Source organism: Haliotis rufescens, unplaced genomic scaffold (assembly GCF_023055435.1).
Source record: "Haliotis rufescens isolate VD_foot unplaced genomic scaffold, xgHalRufe1.0.p SCAF_287, whole genome shotgun sequence".
Classification (NCBI taxonomy): domain Eukaryota; kingdom Metazoa; phylum Mollusca; class Gastropoda; order Lepetellida; family Haliotidae; genus Haliotis; species Haliotis rufescens.
In genome coordinates, this window is record NW_025963987.1 from 18920 (window position 1) to 41956 (window position 23037).

General features: G+C 39.1%; 5 long non-coding RNA genes across 5 annotated transcripts; all 5 read left to right on the top strand.

Annotated features, from left to right (window-relative positions):
- The first annotated feature begins 4471 nt into the window (after positions 1 to 4471).
- On the top strand, positions 4472 to 6406 carry LOC125384191. Its single transcript, XR_007223048.1, has 3 exons — positions 4472 to 4530; positions 5237 to 5359; positions 6344 to 6406. It is a non-coding gene; the product is annotated as an uncharacterized LOC125384191 (long non-coding RNA).
- A 2082-nt stretch (positions 6407 to 8488) lies between these two features.
- On the top strand, positions 8489 to 10423 carry LOC125384192. The gene is made up of 3 exons (XR_007223049.1): positions 8489 to 8547; positions 9254 to 9376; positions 10361 to 10423. It is a non-coding gene; the product is annotated as an uncharacterized LOC125384192 (long non-coding RNA).
- Positions 10424 to 12505: 2082 nt separating this feature from the next.
- Positions 12506 to 14440, top strand: LOC125384193. The gene is made up of 3 exons (XR_007223050.1): positions 12506 to 12564; positions 13271 to 13393; positions 14378 to 14440. It is a non-coding gene; the product is annotated as an uncharacterized LOC125384193 (long non-coding RNA).
- Positions 14441 to 16522: 2082 nt separating this feature from the next.
- Positions 16523 to 18457, top strand: LOC125384194. The gene is made up of 3 exons (XR_007223051.1): positions 16523 to 16581; positions 17288 to 17410; positions 18395 to 18457. It is a non-coding gene; the product is annotated as an uncharacterized LOC125384194 (long non-coding RNA).
- Positions 18458 to 20539: 2082 nt separating this feature from the next.
- LOC125384195 lies at positions 20540 to 22474 on the top strand. The gene is made up of 3 exons (XR_007223052.1): positions 20540 to 20598; positions 21305 to 21427; positions 22412 to 22474. It is a non-coding gene; the product is annotated as an uncharacterized LOC125384195 (long non-coding RNA).
- The last annotated feature ends 563 nt before the right edge of the window (positions 22475 to 23037 follow it).

Here is a 23037-nt window from a genome sequence, read left to right on the forward strand (position 1 = left end):
TTTACAATGAATACATCACAAATTTGACAAGTGCAGTTTTAGACAGTTGTGTCTACAGGTTCTACTACACTAAATCAGAACTGGTTGTGACAGTGCGGTTTTCGTAGGGAGCCTTCAGTACAGATCAAGAGACATATGCAGGCTGTGATTGGATGATATTGTGTAAGATTTTTATGTCTTTTAAATGCACATCCATCCAGTAATTAAAACTGCCCATATTTTTCAATATTTGGTGCTGACTTTTTGAACAAGATGACTTGTGCTTTATGTGAGCACAGATATTTTCAAGCAGGTGATATTTGGTGCGGAACTGGGGTTGGTGTGTTCAGCTTCCTGTACTCGGAAAAGGAGCTGGGTAAACTAGCCAAAATTTGTGTTTTTATTGCAGCTTTAAGGCCAGACTGTGCACATATGTAAATGTTATGGCTGTTGAATGCCTAGTTGTTTTTTAAAAAGCTATAACGTTACTATAGAAGTCTATGGGAAAACATTTGGTTGTGTGTAACCTGTAGGGTAAGTGCATATTTCAGCATTTCCTAATTTATATGTTTTTCTGTATATCTATTGCCATGGAGACCTTTTGGGATAATTGTAGAGGCAAATTTGAACGCAAAATGGGTGAAGCGAGTGGGAAATGGGGTTGTAAGGAATGGTTGGGCTGCCGTGATAAGCAGGGCTATGGTCGTTGCTTCTTTTTGTGGCCGTCAAAGGCGCGGACAGAGGAGAGAGCTCACAGAATAGCCCTCTGCATTGTGCATAAATGCCTTCCAGATGGTTTTAGCAACACTGACAACTTTGGCAACAAAGTTGAAGTGAGCCATCTCTGTCATAACGCCTCTTGTGTGAATGTTGAGCATTTGAAAGTAGAGTCCCATGAAATTAACATGGAGAGACTTCACTGTCGACAACAGGGCTTGTGCACCAAAAGTCATAAACCCTACTGTTTGGTGTAAGTTATGTATCTGATCATTATATCTTTCTGTTTGGGGCAATTTTTAAGATGGATTATCCTATTTTGGGTGTAAATTTCTCAAATATGCATTTCTTTTCAATAACATGTCTTTCGAATAATGAACTTTTCTACAATGATGGAGTTTGAATAGTTCTAACTTTTTCCTTGCACGGCGGTCCTTACTTTTCTGTGATTTCTTGTATGTTTTAGCTTTAAGTACTTTATTATGACTTTTGCTTATCTCATCATCTATTTTTCCTTTTGCAGTGACAGCACAGCCAAGCCCTAATCGAAGATTGCGAATTGACTTTACCGGACTCTGGCAGTTGATGCTATGAACAGCACTGTGAGCTCTACCTTGGAAGTTACGAGCAAAGGTGGTATCGCGAGGTAATGACCGGCGCAATGCCTTGTTTGTTGCCTCACACTTTTGACTATTGAGGTTGAATTGCGTCTTTTCGATCATGTTCGGGCCGAGACGAAAATCAGTGCATTTTCTCAAATTTTGAAAGTTAGTTTCATTGTTTCCAATTTTGAAGTTTTTATCTAAATATTTACTTTGCAATAACCAATTTTTCTTCTCCCCCTTGCAAACAAATGACTGCCTTCTACATTTTCTGTGATCACCCATGTAACAGTTTGCAATAGCATCAGAAGTACATGAAAGAGATGTCTTCAACTTTGTCAGGTTACCTGCATGACTTGAGTAAGCAGCTGAGAACTCAGCTGCACATCTGGATGCACAGTCTAAAGAAAATGTATTTGCCAAACTTTGTTTGTCTTTTTTGGTTCTAGCAGGCATCATATCCACAACAAATTTAGAATTTTTAATAAACTTTCTATGGCTGGCCGAGAGATGCCGTGTATCGAGAAAAGTTTGTGGGGAAACATCCATATCACCTGCTTCATACATTTCAGAGAGAGCTGTGTGAGCTGCACTGTCAGCATCTGTTGTCAAAAATTCTACCTCAATTTGATCTTTCTTTAAGTCCCTGAAACACTCTGCAGCTAACTGTTTTTCATTACCAATTGATTCTGACATGTGCAAATCAGATGTGCAGTCTGGGTTGTTGACACAAGAAATGTTGTCAACTAAACTGTGCTTTGAACAGAGCTTTGATTTTGTGTTTAAAGCCAAAATTTGATGATCACTAGTTTGGTTCTCAGTGGCCACATAGGTTACCTGAGTGGCTGGCTGAAAAGGGGTTTTCCCAACACCTGAACAAAGTGGATTGTTGTACATTGCATCAGTTGATAAACTAATGTTATTTAAATTTGTTCCCCTGTATTTATTTATTTCCCTTATTTCCACCCTCCTGGCTCTCATATCCTTTGTGTTCTGAGATTTTATATTATCACAAACTCTGTTCGCAGCTTTCTGCATCCCTGAATGGGATGGTGGAGGTATATCGGCACTCATGCACAGGACACGGAAACTCTCACTTCCAATGGGACATTTTGAGAGGCCTATCTGAAGTCCAGTATTGGCAGTGGAAGATCGACGTCCCCTTCTCATTCCACTACCCTCTACCTCCTTGTACAGTTTATGGTACTCTGACAGGTATGTACAGTCAGTGCATTTAAGTCTCTCTATCCAGTTAAGTCCCCACTGCTGTTCATTGTCTATGTCCATGACAATGTCCCCCTTACACATAGGCGAAGTCTTGGCGTGCTGGCGGAATGCCTCATTGTACAGTTTGTCAGTCTCTCCAACATGCAACAGGTGGTAAACATCAGCAGCAGTCCTGCAGATTAAAGAAAACCCATTGACTACTTTGAAAACTTCTAAATAAGCCTTTTAAGTATGTGATAGTGTTCGACATTTCTGAATTATCTCCCCTGGCAGATCAAATGCATATTCTATTTCTATCCCCCTCAAGCCCTTAATTAGGGTGTAACAACACTGTTTTTTATATGGTATTGAACAAACCACTCATATATGTATGAGAATTTGATCCCTTGCTGTACCTAATAACTGAAAACTGTCCATTATATTAAACTTTTATTAAGTGATCTCGTTAAAGGACAAATACTTGAACTTGGTAAGTTTATCCACCCATATCATTTAGCAGTGAGCATCTTGTATTCCCTACAAGTATTTCAAAGTCTAGGCCAAAGGAATAAATAGTTTAAAGTGTTATTACCTTTCACTTTTTGTTTTCAGGGTACTCTTATCCTCCTCAGGGGTGTTTTCCTTCCTTGGCCTTAATAGACGGTACGGTTCACTTGTCAGTGTTTGAACTTGCTGGACACCAGCCACCCCTACACTGCACACTTTCTTGTGGAGCTCAGTTGTCAACCTGACAGTTTTTGGCACTTTAAAGTTGCTTTGCTTTTCACTGGTGAATTTTTTGCCTGAATTCCAAGCTTTATGTCCCATTCTAAAAGATGTTATCGAATTCCTTCGATGTCTCCCCATGTTTCAAGAGTAGGTTCAAGATGTTGACACTATGAATTTTTCTTTGGAATGAAAGCATCAACATTGGTTCTTGACCTCCCATAGTTAAAATACCAAATATGGACCTGTCATTTATATATTGGCCTATGTAAACAAGGCAGGGGTACCAGTTCCAGCAAGCTCACTGAGTCCAGCTTCTTTTATGACTTAAGCTTATTAGTGTCACAACCAAATTCCATGTTATGTACCAGACTTTGCTATCCTCAGTTGTTATCAGCAAAGGTCAGCAAACAACTTACCATTAATAAATTAAAAATATGAAAGCCTAATTTGCTTTGAATTTCCAAGTATTGTCTATCATACGGGGTCGAAAAGATACTTTTGGGGGGATATGTTCGAAGCAGCGTCTGGCAACCATGGAATTGACCTGTGAACCCATCCTTGTGTGAAACAAGAATAAACAATAAAGGCCTGTGTACTGTCATAGAAAGTTCTTTATTAAAACAGAAGTTCATTTTGTAATCAGTTGACAAAATCTAAATAATTTAACCCTCACAGCTCTTTTGGTACATCAGATATGTGTATATGGGTGTCATATAGACCTGTCAGATAGGAAAAAGTATTGAACTTGAAACAATTTCCATTTGTTTCCAAGAAGCTACATCTATTTACAATGAATACATCACAAATTTGACAAGTGCAGTTTTAGACAGTTGTGTCTACAGGTTCTACTACACTAAATCAGAACTGGTTGTGACAGTGCGGTTTTCGTAGGGAGCCTTCAGTACAGATCAAGAGACATATGCAGGCTGTGATTGGATGATATTGTGTAAGATTTTTATGTCTTTTAAATGCACATCCATCCAGTAATTAAAACTGCCCATATTTTTCAATATTTGGTGCTGACTTTTTGAACAAGATGACTTGTGCTTTATGTGAGCACAGATATTTTCAAGCAGGTGATATTTGGTGCGGAACTGGGGTTGGTGTGTTCAGCTTCCTGTACTCGGAAAAGGAGCTGGGTAAACTAGCCAAAATTTGTGTTTTTATTGCAGCTTTAAGGCCAGACTGTGCACATATGTAAATGTTATGGCTGTTGAATGCCTAGTTGTTTTTTAAAAAGCTATAACGTTACTATAGAAGTCTATGGGAAAACATTTGGTTGTGTGTAACCTGTAGGGTAAGTGCATATTTCAGCATTTCCTAATTTATATGTTTTTCTGTATATCTATTGCCATGGAGACCTTTTGGGATAATTGTAGAGGCAAATTTGAACGCAAAATGGGTGAAGCGAGTGGGAAATGGGGTTGTAAGGAATGGTTGGGCTGCCGTGATAAGCAGGGCTATGGTCGTTGCTTCTTTTTGTGGCCGTCAAAGGCGCGGACAGAGGAGAGAGCTCACAGAATAGCCCTCTGCATTGTGCATAAATGCCTTCCAGATGGTTTTAGCAACACTGACAACTTTGGCAACAAAGTTGAAGTGAGCCATCTCTGTCATAACGCCTCTTGTGTGAATGTTGAGCATTTGAAAGTAGAGTCCCATGAAATTAACATGGAGAGACTTCACTGTCGACAACAGGGCTTGTGCACCAAAAGTCATAAACCCTACTGTTTGGTGTAAGTTATGTATCTGATCATTATATCTTTCTGTTTGGGGCAATTTTTAAGATGGATTATCCTATTTTGGGTGTAAATTTCTCAAATATGCATTTCTTTTCAATAACATGTCTTTCGAATAATGAACTTTTCTACAATGATGGAGTTTGAATAGTTCTAACTTTTTCCTTGCACGGCGGTCCTTACTTTTCTGTGATTTCTTGTATGTTTTAGCTTTAAGTACTTTATTATGACTTTTGCTTATCTCATCATCTATTTTTCCTTTTGCAGTGACAGCACAGCCAAGCCCTAATCGAAGATTGCGAATTGACTTTACCGGACTCTGGCAGTTGACGCTATGAACAGCACTGTGAGCTCTACCTTGGAAGTTACGAGCAAAGGTGGTATCGCGAGGTAATGACCGGCGCAATGCCTTGTTTGTTGCCTCACACTTTTGACTATTGAGGTTGAATTGCGTCTTTTCGATCATGTTCGGGCCGAGACGAAAATCAGTGCATTTTCTCAAATTTTGAAAGTTAGTTTCATTGTTTCCAATTTTGAAGTTTTTATCTAAATATTTACTTTGCAATAACCAATTTTTCTTCTCCCCCTTGCAAACAAATGACTGCCTTCTACATTTTCTGTGATCACCCATGTAACAGTTTGCAATAGCATCAGAAGTACATGAAAGAGATGTCTTCAACTTTGTCAGGTTACCTGCATGACTTGAGTAAGCAGCTGAGAACTCAGCTGCACATCTGGATGCACAGTCTAAAGAAAATGTATTTGCCAAACTTTGTTTGTCTTTTTTGGTTCTAGCAGGCATCATATCCACAACAAATTTAGAATTTTTAATAAACTTTCTATGGCTGGCCGAGAGATGCCGTGTATCGAGAAAAGTTTGTGGGGAAACATCCATATCACCTGCTTCATACATTTCAGAGAGAGCTGTGTGAGCTGCACTGTCAGCATCTGTTGTCAAAAATTCTACCTCAATTTGATCTTTCTTTAAGTCCCTGAAACACTCTGCAGCTAACTGTTTTTCATTACCAATTGATTCTGACATGTGCAAATCAGATGTGCAGTCTGGGTTGTTGACACAAGAAATGTTGTCAACTAAACTGTGCTTTGAACAGAGCTTTGATTTTGTGTTTAAAGCCAAAATTTGATGATCACTAGTTTGGTTCTCAGTGGCCACATAGGTTACCTGAGTGGCTGGCTGAAAAGGGGTTTTCCCAACACCTGAACAAAGTGGATTGTTGTACATTGCATCAGTTGATAAACTAATGTTATTTAAATTTGTTCCCCTGTATTTATTTATTTCCCTTATTTCCACCCTCCTGGCTCTCATATCCTTTGTGTTCTGAGATTTTATATTATCACAAACTCTGTTCGCAGCTTTCTGCATCCCTGAATGGGATGGTGGAGGTATATCGGCACTCATGCACAGGACACGGAAACTCTCACTTCCAATGGGACATTTTGAGAGGCCTATCTGAAGTCCAGTATTGGCAGTGGAAGATCGACGTCCCCTTCTCATTCCACTACCCTCTACCTCCTTGTACAGTTTATGGTACTCTGACAGGTATGTACAGTCAGTGCATTTAAGTCTCTCTATCCAGTTAAGTCCCCACTGCTGTTCATTGTCTATGTCCATGACAATGTCCCCCTTACACATAGGCGAAGTCTTGGCGTGCTGGCGGAATGCCTCATTGTACAGTTTGTCAGTCTCTCCAACATGCAACAGGTGGTAAACATCAGCAGCAGTCCTGCAGATTAAAGAAAACCCATTGACTACTTTGAAAACTTCTAAATAAGCCTTTTAAGTATGTGATAGTGTTCGACATTTCTGAATTATCTCCCCTGGCAGATCAAATGCATATTCTATTTCTATCCCCCTCAAGCCCTTAATTAGGGTGTAACAACACTGTTTTTTATATGGTATTGAACAAACCACTCATATATGTATGAGAATTTGATCCCTTGCTGTACCTAATAACTGAAAACTGTCCATTATATTAAACTTTTATTAAGTGATCTCGTTAAAGGACAAATACTTGAACTTGGTAAGTTTATCCACCCATATCATTTAGCAGTGAGCATCTTGTATTCCCTACAAGTATTTCAAAGTCTAGGCCAAAGGAATAAATAGTTTAAAGTGTTATTACCTTTCACTTTTTGTTTTCAGGGTACTCTTATCCTCCTCAGGGGTGTTTTCCTTCCTTGGCCTTAATAGACGGTACGGTTCACTTGTCAGTGTTTGAACTTGCTGGACACCAGCCACCCCTACACTGCACACTTTCTTGTGGAGCTCAGTTGTCAACCTGACAGTTTTTGGCACTTTAAAGTTGCTTTGCTTTTCACTGGTGAATTTTTTGCCTGAATTCCAAGCTTTATGTCCCATTCTAAAAGATGTTATCGAATTCCTTCGATGTCTCCCCATGTTTCAAGAGTAGGTTCAAGATGTTGACACTATGAATTTTTCTTTGGAATGAAAGCATCAACATTGGTTCTTGACCTCCCATAGTTAAAATACCAAATATGGACCTGTCATTTATATATTGGCCTATGTAAACAAGGCAGGGGTACCAGTTCCAGCAAGCTCACTGAGTCCAGCTTCTTTTATGACTTAAGCTTATTAGTGTCACAACCAAATTCCATGTTATGTACCAGACTTTGCTATCCTCAGTTGTTATCAGCAAAGGTCAGCAAACAACTTACCATTAATAAATTAAAAATATGAAAGCCTAATTTGCTTTGAATTTCCAAGTATTGTCTATCATACGGGGTCGAAAAGATACTTTTGGGGGGATATGTTCGAAGCAGCGTCTGGCAACCATGGAATTGACCTGTGAACCCATCCTTGTGTGAAACAAGAATAAACAATAAAGGCCTGTGTACTGTCATAGAAAGTTCTTTATTAAAACAGAAGTTCATTTTGTAATCAGTTGACAAAATCTAAATAATTTAACCCTCACAGCTCTTTTGGTACATCAGATATGTGTATATGGGTGTCATATAGACCTGTCAGATAGGAAAAAGTATTGAACTTGAAACAATTTCCATTTGTTTCCAAGAAGCTACATCTATTTACAATGAATACATCACAAATTTGACAAGTGCAGTTTTAGACAGTTGTGTCTACAGGTTCTACTACACTAAATCAGAACTGGTTGTGACAGTGCGGTTTTCGTAGGGAGCCTTCAGTACAGATCAAGAGACATATGCAGGCTGTGATTGGATGATATTGTGTAAGATTTTTATGTCTTTTAAATGCACATCCATCCAGTAATTAAAACTGCCCATATTTTTCAATATTTGGTGCTGACTTTTTGAACAAGATGACTTGTGCTTTATGTGAGCACAGATATTTTCAAGCAGGTGATATTTGGTGCGGAACTGGGGTTGGTGTGTTCAGCTTCCTGTACTCGGAAAAGGAGCTGGGTAAACTAGCCAAAATTTGTGTTTTTATTGCAGCTTTAAGGCCAGACTGTGCACATATGTAAATGTTATGGCTGTTGAATGCCTAGTTGTTTTTTAAAAAGCTATAACGTTACTATAGAAGTCTATGGGAAAACATTTGGTTGTGTGTAACCTGTAGGGTAAGTGCATATTTCAGCATTTCCTAATTTATATGTTTTTCTGTATATCTATTGCCATGGAGACCTTTTGGGATAATTGTAGAGGCAAATTTGAACGCAAAATGGGTGAAGCGAGTGGGAAATGGGGTTGTAAGGAATGGTTGGGCTGCCGTGATAAGCAGGGCTATGGTCGTTGCTTCTTTTTGTGGCCGTCAAAGGCGCGGACAGAGGAGAGAGCTCACAGAATAGCCCTCTGCATTGTGCATAAATGCCTTCCAGATGGTTTTAGCAACACTGACAACTTTGGCAACAAAGTTGAAGTGAGCCATCTCTGTCATAACGCCTCTTGTGTGAATGTTGAGCATTTGAAAGTAGAGTCCCATGAAATTAACATGGAGAGACTTCACTGTCGACAACAGGGCTTGTGCACCAAAAGTCATAAACCCTACTGTTTGGTGTAAGTTATGTATCTGATCATTATATCTTTCTGTTTGGGGCAATTTTTAAGATGGATTATCCTATTTTGGGTGTAAATTTCTCAAATATGCATTTCTTTTCAATAACATGTCTTTCGAATAATGAACTTTTCTACAATGATGGAGTTTGAATAGTTCTAACTTTTTCCTTGCACGGCGGTCCTTACTTTTCTGTGATTTCTTGTATGTTTTAGCTTTAAGTACTTTATTATGACTTTTGCTTATCTCATCATCTATTTTTCCTTTTGCAGTGACAGCACAGCCAAGCCCTAATCGAAGATTGCGAATTGACTTTACCGGACTCTGGCAGTTGACGCTATGAACAGCACTGTGAGCTCTACCTTGGAAGTTACGAGCAAAGGTGGTATCGCGAGGTAATGACCGGCGCAATGCCTTGTTTGTTGCCTCACACTTTTGACTATTGAGGTTGAATTGCGTCTTTTCGATCATGTTCGGGCCGAGACGAAAATCAGTGCATTTTCTCAAATTTTGAAAGTTAGTTTCATTGTTTCCAATTTTGAAGTTTTTATCTAAATATTTACTTTGCAATAACCAATTTTTCTTCTCCCCCTTGCAAACAAATGACTGCCTTCTACATTTTCTGTGATCACCCATGTAACAGTTTGCAATAGCATCAGAAGTACATGAAAGAGATGTCTTCAACTTTGTCAGGTTACCTGCATGACTTGAGTAAGCAGCTGAGAACTCAGCTGCACATCTGGATGCACAGTCTAAAGAAAATGTATTTGCCAAACTTTGTTTGTCTTTTTTGGTTCTAGCAGGCATCATATCCACAACAAATTTAGAATTTTTAATAAACTTTCTATGGCTGGCCGAGAGATGCCGTGTATCGAGAAAAGTTTGTGGGGAAACATCCATATCACCTGCTTCATACATTTCAGAGAGAGCTGTGTGAGCTGCACTGTCAGCATCTGTTGTCAAAAATTCTACCTCAATTTGATCTTTCTTTAAGTCCCTGAAACACTCTGCAGCTAACTGTTTTTCATTACCAATTGATTCTGACATGTGCAAATCAGATGTGCAGTCTGGGTTGTTGACACAAGAAATGTTGTCAACTAAACTGTGCTTTGAACAGAGCTTTGATTTTGTGTTTAAAGCCAAAATTTGATGATCACTAGTTTGGTTCTCAGTGGCCACATAGGTTACCTGAGTGGCTGGCTGAAAAGGGGTTTTCCCAACACCTGAACAAAGTGGATTGTTGTACATTGCATCAGTTGATAAACTAATGTTATTTAAATTTGTTCCCCTGTATTTATTTATTTCCCTTATTTCCACCCTCCTGGCTCTCATATCCTTTGTGTTCTGAGATTTTATATTATCACAAACTCTGTTCGCAGCTTTCTGCATCCCTGAATGGGATGGTGGAGGTATATCGGCACTCATGCACAGGACACGGAAACTCTCACTTCCAATGGGACATTTTGAGAGGCCTATCTGAAGTCCAGTATTGGCAGTGGAAGATCGACGTCCCCTTCTCATTCCACTACCCTCTACCTCCTTGTACAGTTTATGGTACTCTGACAGGTATGTACAGTCAGTGCATTTAAGTCTCTCTATCCAGTTAAGTCCCCACTGCTGTTCATTGTCTATGTCCATGACAATGTCCCCCTTACACATAGGCGAAGTCTTGGCGTGCTGGCGGAATGCCTCATTGTACAGTTTGTCAGTCTCTCCAACATGCAACAGGTGGTAAACATCAGCAGCAGTCCTGCAGATTAAAGAAAACCCATTGACTACTTTGAAAACTTCTAAATAAGCCTTTTAAGTATGTGATAGTGTTCGACATTTCTGAATTATCTCCCCTGGCAGATCAAATGCATATTCTATTTCTATCCCCCTCAAGCCCTTAATTAGGGTGTAACAACACTGTTTTTTATATGGTATTGAACAAACCACTCATATATGTATGAGAATTTGATCCCTTGCTGTACCTAATAACTGAAAACTGTCCATTATATTAAACTTTTATTAAGTGATCTCGTTAAAGGACAAATACTTGAACTTGGTAAGTTTATCCACCCATATCATTTAGCAGTGAGCATCTTGTATTCCCTACAAGTATTTCAAAGTCTAGGCCAAAGGAATAAATAGTTTAAAGTGTTATTACCTTTCACTTTTTGTTTTCAGGGTACTCTTATCCTCCTCAGGGGTGTTTTCCTTCCTTGGCCTTAATAGACGGTACGGTTCACTTGTCAGTGTTTGAACTTGCTGGACACCAGCCACCCCTACACTGCACACTTTCTTGTGGAGCTCAGTTGTCAACCTGACAGTTTTTGGCACTTTAAAGTTGCTTTGCTTTTCACTGGTGAATTTTTTGCCTGAATTCCAAGCTTTATGTCCCATTCTAAAAGATGTTATCGAATTCCTTCGATGTCTCCCCATGTTTCAAGAGTAGGTTCAAGATGTTGACACTATGAATTTTTCTTTGGAATGAAAGCATCAACATTGGTTCTTGACCTCCCATAGTTAAAATACCAAATATGGACCTGTCATTTATATATTGGCCTATGTAAACAAGGCAGGGGTACCAGTTCCAGCAAGCTCACTGAGTCCAGCTTCTTTTATGACTTAAGCTTATTAGTGTCACAACCAAATTCCATGTTATGTACCAGACTTTGCTATCCTCAGTTGTTATCAGCAAAGGTCAGCAAACAACTTACCATTAATAAATTAAAAATATGAAAGCCTAATTTGCTTTGAATTTCCAAGTATTGTCTATCATACGGGGTCGAAAAGATACTTTTGGGGGGATATGTTCGAAGCAGCGTCTGGCAACCATGGAATTGACCTGTGAACCCATCCTTGTGTGAAACAAGAATAAACAATAAAGGCCTGTGTACTGTCATAGAAAGTTCTTTATTAAAACAGAAGTTCATTTTGTAATCAGTTGACAAAATCTAAATAATTTAACCCTCACAGCTCTTTTGGTACATCAGATATGTGTATATGGGTGTCATATAGACCTGTCAGATAGGAAAAAGTATTGAACTTGAAACAATTTCCATTTGTTTCCAAGAAGCTACATCTATTTACAATGAATACATCACAAATTTGACAAGTGCAGTTTTAGACAGTTGTGTCTACAGGTTCTACTACACTAAATCAGAACTGGTTGTGACAGTGCGGTTTTCGTAGGGAGCCTTCAGTACAGATCAAGAGACATATGCAGGCTGTGATTGGATGATATTGTGTAAGATTTTTATGTCTTTTAAATGCACATCCATCCAGTAATTAAAACTGCCCATATTTTTCAATATTTGGTGCTGACTTTTTGAACAAGATGACTTGTGCTTTATGTGAGCACAGATATTTTCAAGCAGGTGATATTTGGTGCGGAACTGGGGTTGGTGTGTTCAGCTTCCTGTACTCGGAAAAGGAGCTGGGTAAACTAGCCAAAATTTGTGTTTTTATTGCAGCTTTAAGGCCAGACTGTGCACATATGTAAATGTTATGGCTGTTGAATGCCTAGTTGTTTTTTAAAAAGCTATAACGTTACTATAGAAGTCTATGGGAAAACATTTGGTTGTGTGTAACCTGTAGGGTAAGTGCATATTTCAGCATTTCCTAATTTATATGTTTTTCTGTATATCTATTGCCATGGAGACCTTTTGGGATAATTGTAGAGGCAAATTTGAACGCAAAATGGGTGAAGCGAGTGGGAAATGGGGTTGTAAGGAATGGTTGGGCTGCCGTGATAAGCAGGGCTATGGTCGTTGCTTCTTTTTGTGGCCGTCAAAGGCGCGGACAGAGGAGAGAGCTCACAGAATAGCCCTCTGCATTGTGCATAAATGCCTTCCAGATGGTTTTAGCAACACTGACAACTTTGGCAACAAAGTTGAAGTGAGCCATCTCTGTCATAACGCCTCTTGTGTGAATGTTGAGCATTTGAAAGTAGAGTCCCATGAAATTAACATGGAGAGACTTCACTGTCGACAACAGGGCTTGTGCACCAAAAGTCATAAACCCTACTGTTTGGTGTAAGTTATGTATCTGATCATTATATCTTTCTGTTTGGGGCAATTTTTAAGATGGATTATCCTATTTTGGGTGTAAATTTCTCAAATATGCATTTCTTTTCAATAACATGTCTTTCGAATAATGAACTTTTCTACAATGATGGAGTTTGAATAGTTCTAACTTTTTCCTTGCACGGCGGTCCTTACTTTTCTGTGATTTCTTGTATGTTTTAGCTTTAAGTACTTTATTATGACTTTTGCTTATCTCATCATCTATTTTTCCTTTTGCAGTGACAGCACAGCCAAGCCCTAATCGAAGATTGCGAATTGACTTTACCGGACTCTGGCAGTTGACGCTATGAACAGCACTGTGAGCTCTACCTTGGAAGTTACGAGCAAAGGTGGTATCGCGAGGTAATGACCGGCGCAATGCCTTGTTTGTTGCCTCACACTTTTGACTATTGAGGTTGAATTGCGTCTTTTCGATCATGTTCGGGCCGAGACGAAAATCAGTGCATTTTCTCAAATTTTGAAAGTTAGTTTCATTGTTTCCAATTTTGAAGTTTTTATCTAAATATTTACTTTGCAATAACCAATTTTTCTTCTCCCCCTTGCAAACAAATGACTGCCTTCTACATTTTCTGTGATCACCCATGTAACAGTTTGCAATAGCATCAGAAGTACATGAAAGAGATGTCTTCAACTTTGTCAGGTTACCTGCATGACTTGAGTAAGCAGCTGAGAACTCAGCTGCACATCTGGATGCACAGTCTAAAGAAAATGTATTTGCCAAACTTTGTTTGTCTTTTTTGGTTCTAGCAGGCATCATATCCACAACAAATTTAGAATTTTTAATAAACTTTCTATGGCTGGCCGAGAGATGCCGTGTATCGAGAAAAGTTTGTGGGGAAACATCCATATCACCTGCTTCATACATTTCAGAGAGAGCTGTGTGAGCTGCACTGTCAGCATCTGTTGTCAAAAATTCTACCTCAATTTGATCTTTCTTTAAGTCCCTGAAACACTCTGCAGCTAACTGTTTTTCATTACCAATTGATTCTGACATGTGCAAATCAGATGTGCAGTCTGGGTTGTTGACACAAGAAATGTTGTCAACTAAACTGTGCTTTGAACAGAGCTTTGATTTTGTGTTTAAAGCCAAAATTTGATGATCACTAGTTTGGTTCTCAGTGGCCACATAGGTTACCTGAGTGGCTGGCTGAAAAGGGGTTTTCCCAACACCTGAACAAAGTGGATTGTTGTACATTGCATCAGTTGATAAACTAATGTTATTTAAATTTGTTCCCCTGTATTTATTTATTTCCCTTATTTCCACCCTCCTGGCTCTCATATCCTTTGTGTTCTGAGATTTTATATTATCACAAACTCTGTTCGCAGCTTTCTGCATCCCTGAATGGGATGGTGGAGGTATATCGGCACTCATGCACAGGACACGGAAACTCTCACTTCCAATGGGACATTTTGAGAGGCCTATCTGAAGTCCAGTATTGGCAGTGGAAGATCGACGTCCCCTTCTCATTCCACTACCCTCTACCTCCTTGTACAGTTTATGGTACTCTGACAGGTATGTACAGTCAGTGCATTTAAGTCTCTCTATCCAGTTAAGTCCCCACTGCTGTTCATTGTCTATGTCCATGACAATGTCCCCCTTACACATAGGCGAAGTCTTGGCGTGCTGGCGGAATGCCTCATTGTACAGTTTGTCAGTCTCTCCAACATGCAACAGGTGGTAAACATCAGCAGCAGTCCTGCAGATTAAAGAAAACCCATTGACTACTTTGAAAACTTCTAAATAAGCCTTTTAAGTATGTGATAGTGTTCGACATTTCTGAATTATCTCCCCTGGCAGATCAAATGCATATTCTATTTCTATCCCCCTCAAGCCCTTAATTAGGGTGTAACAACACTGTTTTTTATATGGTATTGAACAAACCACTCATATATGTATGAGAATTTGATCCCTTGCTGTACCTAATAACTGAAAACTGTCCATTATATTAAACTTTTATTAAGTGATCTCGTTAAAGGACAAATACTTGAACTTGGTAAGTTTATCCACCCATATCATTTAGCAGTGAGCATCTTGTATTCCCTACAAGTATTTCAAAGTCTAGGCCAAAGGAATAAATAGTTTAAAGTGTTATTACCTTTCACTTTTTGTTTTCAGGGTACTCTTATCCTCCTCAGGGGTGTTTTCCTTCCTTGGCCTTAATAGACGGTACGGTTCACTTGTCAGTGTTTGAACTTGCTGGACACCAGCCACCCCTACACTGCACACTTTCTTGTGGAGCTCAGTTGTCAACCTGACAGTTTTTGGCACTTTAAAGTTGCTTTGCTTTTCACTGGTGAATTTTTTGCCTGAATTCCAAGCTTTATGTCCCATTCTAAAAGATGTTATCGAATTCCTTCGATGTCTCCCCATGTTTCAAGAGTAGGTTCAAGATGTTGACACTATGAATTTTTCTTTGGAATGAAAGCATCAACATTGGTTCTTGACCTCCCATAGTTAAAATACCAAATATGGACCTGTCATTTATATATTGGCCTATGTAAACAAGGCAGGGGTACCAGTTCCAGCAAGCTCACTGAGTCCAGCTTCTTTTATGACTTAAGCTTATTAGTGTCACAACCAAATTCCATGTTATGTACCAGACTTTGCTATCCTCAGTTGTTATCAGCAAAGGTCAGCAAACAACTTACCATTAATAAATTAAAAATATGAAAGCCTAATTTGCTTTGAATTTCCAAGTATTGTCTATCATACGGGGTCGAAAAGATACTTTTGGGGGGATATGTTCGAAGCAGCGTCTGGCAACCATGGAATTGACCTGTGAACCCATCCTTGTGTGAAACAAGAATAAACAATAAAGGCCTGTGTACTGTCATAGAAAGTTCTTTATTAAAACAGAAGTTCATTTTGTAATCAGTTGACAAAATCTAAATAATTTAACCCTCACAGCTCTTTTGGTACATCAGATATGTGTATATGGGTGTCATATAGACCTGTCAGATAGGAAAAAGTATTGAACTTGAAACAATTTCCATTTGTTTCCAAGAAGCTACATCTATTTACAATGAATACATCACAAATTTGACAAGTGCAGTTTTAGACAGTTGTGTCTACAGGTTCTACTACACTAAATCAGAACTGGTTGTGACAGTGCGGTTTTCGTAGGGAGCCTTCAGTACAGATCAAGAGACATATGCAGGCTGTGATTGGATGATATTGTGTAAGATTTTTATGTCTTTTAAATGCACATCCATCCAGTAATTAAAACTGCCCATATTTTTCAATATTTGGTGCTGACTTTTTGAACAAGATGACTTGTGCTTTATGTGAGCACAGATATTTTCAAGCAGGTGATATTTGGTGCGGAACTGGGGTTGGTGTGTTCAGCTTCCTGTACTCGGAAAAGGAGCTGGGTAAACTAGCCAAAATTTGTGTTTTTATTGCAGCTTTAAGGCCAGACTGTGCACATATGTAAATGTTATGGCTGTTGAATGCCTAGTTGTTTTTTAAAAAGCTATAACGTTACTATAGAAGTCTATGGGAAAACATTTGGTTGTGTGTAACCTGTAGGGTAAGTGCATATTTCAGCATTTCCTAATTTATATGTTTTTCTGTATATCTATTGCCATGGAGACCTTTTGGGATAATTGTAGAGGCAAATTTGAACGCAAAATGGGTGAAGCGAGTGGGAAATGGGGTTGTAAGGAATGGTTGGGCTGCCGTGATAAGCAGGGCTATGGTCGTTGCTTCTTTTTGTGGCCGTCAAAGGCGCGGACAGAGGAGAGAGCTCACAGAATAGCCCTCTGCATTGTGCATAAATGCCTTCCAGATGGTTTTAGCAACACTGACAACTTTGGCAACAAAGTTGAAGTGAGCCATCTCTGTCATAACGCCTCTTGTGTGAATGTTGAGCATTTGAAAGTAGAGTCCCATGAAATTAACATGGAGAGACTTCACTGTCGACAACAGGGCTTGTGCACCAAAAGTCATAAACCCTACTGTTTGGTGTAAGTTATGTATCTGATCATTATATCTTTCTGTTTGGGGCAATTTTTAAGATGGATTATCCTATTTTGGGTGTAAATTTCTCAAATATGCATTTCTTTTCAATAACATGTCTTTCGAATAATGAACTTTTCTACAATGATGGAGTTTGAATAGTTCTAACTTTTTCCTTGCACGGCGGTCCTTACTTTTCTGTGATTTCTTGTATGTTTTAGCTTTAAGTACTTTATTATGACTTTTGCTTATCTCATCATCTATTTTTCCTTTTGCAGTGACAGCACAGCCAAGCCCTAATCGAAGATTGCGAATTGACTTTACCGGACTCTGGCAGTTGACGCTATGAACAGCACTGTGAGCTCTACCTTGGAAGTTACGAGCAAAGGTGGTATCGCGAGGTAATGACCGGCGCAATGCCTTGTTTGTTGCCTCACACTTTTGACTATTGAGGTTGAATTGCGTCTTTTCGATCATGTTCGGGCCGAGACGAAAATCAGTGCATTTTCTCAAATTTTGAAAGTTAGTTTCATTGTTTCCAATTTTGAAGTTTTTATCTAAATATTTACTTTGCAATAACCAATTTTTCTTCTCCCCCTTGCAAACAAATGACTGCCTTCTACATTTTCTGTGATCACCCATGTAACAGTTTGCAATAGCATCAGAAGTACATGAAAGAGATGTCTTCAACTTTGTCAGGTTACCTGCATGACTTGAGTAAGCAGCTGAGAACTCAGCTGCACATCTGGATGCACAGTCTAAAGAAAATGTATTTGCCAAACTTTGTTTGTCTTTTTTGGTTCTAGCAGGCATCATATCCACAACAAATTTAGAATTTTTAATAAACTTTCTATGGCTGGCCGAGAGATGCCGTGTATCGAGAAAAGTTTGTGGGGAAACATCCATATCACCTGCTTCATACATTTCAGAGAGAGCTGTGTGAGCTGCACTGTCAGCATCTGTTGTCAAAAATTCTACCTCAATTTGATCTTTCTTTAAGTCCCTGAAACACTCTGCAGCTAACTGTTTTTCATTACCAATTGATTCTGACATGTGCAAATCAGATGTGCAGTCTGGGTTGTTGACACAAGAAATGTTGTCAACTAAACTGTGCTTTGAACAGAGCTTTGATTTTGTGTTTAAAGCCAAAATTTGATGATCACTAGTTTGGTTCTCAGTGGCCACATAGGTTACCTGAGTGGCTGGCTGAAAAGGGGTTTTCCCAACACCTGAACAAAGTGGATTGTTGTACATTGCATCAGTTGATAAACTAATGTTATTTAAATTTGTTCCCCTGTATTTATTTATTTCCCTTATTTCCACCCTCCTGGCTCTCATATCCTTTGTGTTCTGAGATTTTATATTATCACAAACTCTGTTCGCAGCTTTCTGCATCCCTGAATGGGATGGTGGAGGTATATCGGCACTCATGCACAGGACACGGAAACTCTCACTTCCAATGGGACATTTTGAGAGGCCTATCTGAAGTCCAGTATTGGCAGTGGAAGATCGACGTCCCCTTCTCATTCCACTACCCTCTACCTCCTTGTACAGTTTATGGTACTCTGACAGGTATGTACAGTCAGTGCATTTAAGTCTCTCTATCCAGTTAAGTCCCCACTGCTGTTCATTGTCTATGTCCATGACAATGTCCCCCTTACACATAGGCGAAGTCTTGGCGTGCTGGCGGAATGCCTCATTGTACAGTTTGTCAGTCTCTCCAACATGCAACAGGTGGTAAACATCAGCAGCAGTCCTGCAGATTAAAGAAAACCCATTGACTACTTTGAAAACTTCTAAATAAGCCTTTTAAGTATGTGATAGTGTTCGACATTTCTGAATTATCTCCCCTGGCAGATCAAATGCATATTCTATTTCTATCCCCCTCAAGCCCTTAATTAGGGTGTAACAACACTGTTTTTTATATGGTATTGAACAAACCACTCATATATGTATGAGAATTTGATCCCTTGCTGTACCTAATAACTGAAAACTGTCCATTATATTAAACTTTTATTAAGTGATCTCGTTAAAGGACAAATACTTGAACTTGGTAAGTTTATCCACCCATATCATTTAGCAGTGAGCATCTTGTATTCCCTACAAGTATTTCAAAGTCTAGGCCAAAGGAATAAATAGTTTAAAGTGTTATTACCTTTCACTTTTTGTTTTCAGGGTACTCTTATCCTCCTCAGGGGTGTTTTCCTTCCTTGGCCTTAATAGACGGTACGGTTCACTTGTCAGTGTTTGAACTTGCTGGACACCAGCCACCCCTACACTGCACACTTTCTTGTGGAGCTCAGTTGTCAACCTGACAGTTTTTGGCACTTTAAAGTTGCTTTGCTTTTCACTGGTGAATTTTTTGCCTGAATTCCAAGCTTTATGTCCCATTCTAAAAGATGTTATCGAATTCCTTCGATGTCTCCCCATGTTTCAAGAGTAGGTTCAAGATGTTGACACTATGAATTTTTCTTTGGAATGAAAGCATCAACATTGGTTCTTGACCTCCCATAGTTAAAATACCAAATATGGACCTGTCATTTATATATTGGCCTATGTAAACAAGGCAGGGGTACCAGTTCCAGCAAGCTCACTGAGTCCAGCTTCTTTTATGACTTAAGCTTATTAGTGTCACAACCAAATTCCATGTTATGTACCAGACTTTGCTATCCTCAGTTGTTATCAGCAAAGGTCAGCAAACAACTTACCATTAATAAATTAAAAATATGAAAGCCTAATTTGCTTTGAATTTCCAAGTATTGTCTATCATACGGGGTCGAAAAGATACTTTTGGGGGGATATGTTCGAAGCAGCGTCTGGCAACCATGGAATTGACCTGTGAACCCATCCTTGTGTGAAACAAGAATAAACAATAAAGGCCTGTGTACTGTCATAGAAAGTTCTTTATTAAAACAGAAGTTCATTTTGTAATCAGTTGACAAAATCTAAATAATTTAACCCTCACAGCTCTTTTGGTACATCAGATATGTGTATATGGGTGTCATATAGACCTGTCAGATAGGAAAAAGTATTGAACTTGAAACAATTTCCATTTGTTTCCAAGAAGCTACATCTATTTACAATGAATACATCACAAATTTGACAAGTGCAGTTTTAGACAGTTGTGTCTACAGGTTCTACTACACTAAATCAGAACTGGTTGTGACAGTGCGGTTTTCGTAGGGAGCCTTCAGTACAGATCAAGAGACATATGCAGGCTGTGATTGGATGATATTGTGTAAGATTTTTATGTCTTTTAAATGCACATCCATCCAGTAATTAAAACTGCCCATATTTTTCAATATTTGGTGCTGACTTTTTGAACAAGATGACTTGTGCTTTATGTGAGCACAGATATTTTCAAGCAGGTGATATTTGGTGCGGAACTGGGGTTGGTGTGTTCAGCTTCCTGTACTCGGAAAAGGAGCTGGGTAAACTAGCCAAAATTTGTGTTTTTATTGCAGCTTTAAGGCCAGACTGTGCACATATGTAAATGTTATGGCTGTTGAATGCCTAGTTGTTTTTTAAAAAGCTATAACGTTACTATAGAAGTCTATGGGAAAACATTTGGTTGTGTGTAACCTGTAGGGTAAGTGCATATTTCAGCATTTCCTAATTTATATGTTTTTCTGTATATCTATTGCCATGGAGACCTTTTGGGATAATTGTAGAGGCAAATTTGAACGCAAAATGGGTGAAGCGAGTGGGAAATGGGGTTGTAAGGAATGGTTGGGCTGCCGTGATAAGCAGGGCTATGGTCGTTGCTTCTTTTTGTGGCCGTCAAAGGCGCGGACAGAGGAGAGAGCTCACAGAATAGCCCTCTGCATTGTGCATAAATGCCTTCCAGATGGTTTTAGCAACACTGACAACTTTGGCAACAAAGTTGAAGTGAGCCATCTCTGTCATAACGCCTCTTGTGTGAATGTTGAGCATTTGAAAGTAGAGTCCCATGAAATTAACATGGAGAGACTTCACTGTCGACAACAGGGCTTGTGCACCAAAAGTCATAAACCCTACTGTTTGGTGTAAGTTATGTATCTGATCATTATATCTTTCTGTTTGGGGCAATTTTTAAGATGGATTATCCTATTTTGGGTGTAAATTTCTCAAATATGCATTTCTTTTCAATAACATGTCTTTCGAATAATGAACTTTTCTACAATGATGGAGTTTGAATAGTTCTAACTTTTTCCTTGCACGGCGGTCCTTACTTTTCTGTGATTTCTTGTATGTTTTAGCTTTAAGTACTTTATTATGACTTTTGCTTATCTCATCATCTATTTTTCCTTTTGCAGTGACAGCACAGCCAAGCCCTAATCGAAGATTGCGAATTGACTTTACCGGACTCTGGCAGTTGACGCTATGAACAGCACTGTGAGCTCTACCTTGGAAGTTACGAGCAAAGGTGGTATCGCGAGGTAATGACCGGCGCAATGCCTTGTTTGTTGCCTCACACTTTTGACTATTGAGGTTGAATTGCGTCTTTTCGATCATGTTCGGGCCGAGACGAAAATCAGTGCATTTTCTCAAATTTTGAAAGTTAGTTTCATTGTTTCCAATTTTGAAGTTTTTATCTAAATATTTACTTTGCAATAACCAATTTTTCTTCTCCCCCTTGCAAACAAATGACTGCCTTCTACATTTTCTGTGATCACCCATGTAACAGTTTGCAATAGCATCAGAAGTACATGAAAGAGATGTCTTCAACTTTGTCAGGTTACCTGCATGACTTGAGTAAGCAGCTGAGAACTCAGCTGCACATCTGGATGCACAGTCTAAAGAAAATGTATTTGCCAAACTTTGTTTGTCTTTTTTGGTTCTAGCAGGCATCATATCCACAACAAATTTAGAATTTTTAATAAACTTTCTATGGCTGGCCGAGAGATGCCGTGTATCGAGAAAAGTTTGTGGGGAAACATCCATATCACCTGCTTCATACATTTCAGAGAGAGCTGTGTGAGCTGCACTGTCAGCATCTGTTGTCAAAAATTCTACCTCAATTTGATCTTTCTTTAAGTCCCTGAAACACTCTGCAGCTAACTGTTTTTCATTACCAATTGATTCTGACATGTGCAAATCAGATGTGCAGTCTGGGTTGTTGACACAAGAAATGTTGTCAACTAAACTGTGCTTTGAACAGAGCTTTGATTTTGTGTTTAAAGCCAAAATTTGATGATCACTAGTTTGGTTCTCAGTGGCCACATAGGTTACCTGAGTGGCTGGCTGAAAAGGGGTTTTCCCAACACCTGAACAAAGTGGATTGTTGTACATTGCATCAGTTGATAAACTAATGTTATTTAAATTTGTTCCCCTGTATTTATTTATTTCCCTTATTTCCACCCTCCTGGCTCTCATATCCTTTGTGTTCTGAGATTTTATATTATCACAAACTCTGTTCGCAGCTTTCTGCATCCCTGAATGGGATGGTGGAGGTATATCGGCACTCATGCACAGGACACGGAAACTCTCACTTCCAATGGGACATTTTGAGAGGCCTATCTGAAGTCCAGTATTGGCAGTGGAAGATCGACGTCCCCTTCTCATTCCACTACCCTCTACCTCCTTGTACAGTTTATGGTACTCTGACAGGTATGTACAGTCAGTGCATTTAAGTCTCTCTATCCAGTTAAGTCCCCACTGCTGTTCATTGTCTATGTCCATGACAATGTCCCCCCTTACACATAGGCGAAGTCTTGGCGTGCTGGCGGAATGCCTCATTGTACAGTTTGTCAGTCTCTCCAACATGCAACAGGTGGTAAACATCAGCAGCAGTCCTGCAGATTAAAGAAAACCCATTGACTACTTTGAAAACTTCTAAATAAGCCTTTTAAGTATGTGATAGTGTTCGACATTTCTGAATTATCTCCCCTGGCAGATCAAATGCATATTCTATTTCTATCCCCCTCAAGCCCTTAATTAGGGTGTAACAACACTGTTTTTTATATGGTATTGAACAAACCACTCATATATGTATGAGAATTTGATCCCTTGCTGTACCTAATAACTGAAAACTGTCCATTATATTAAA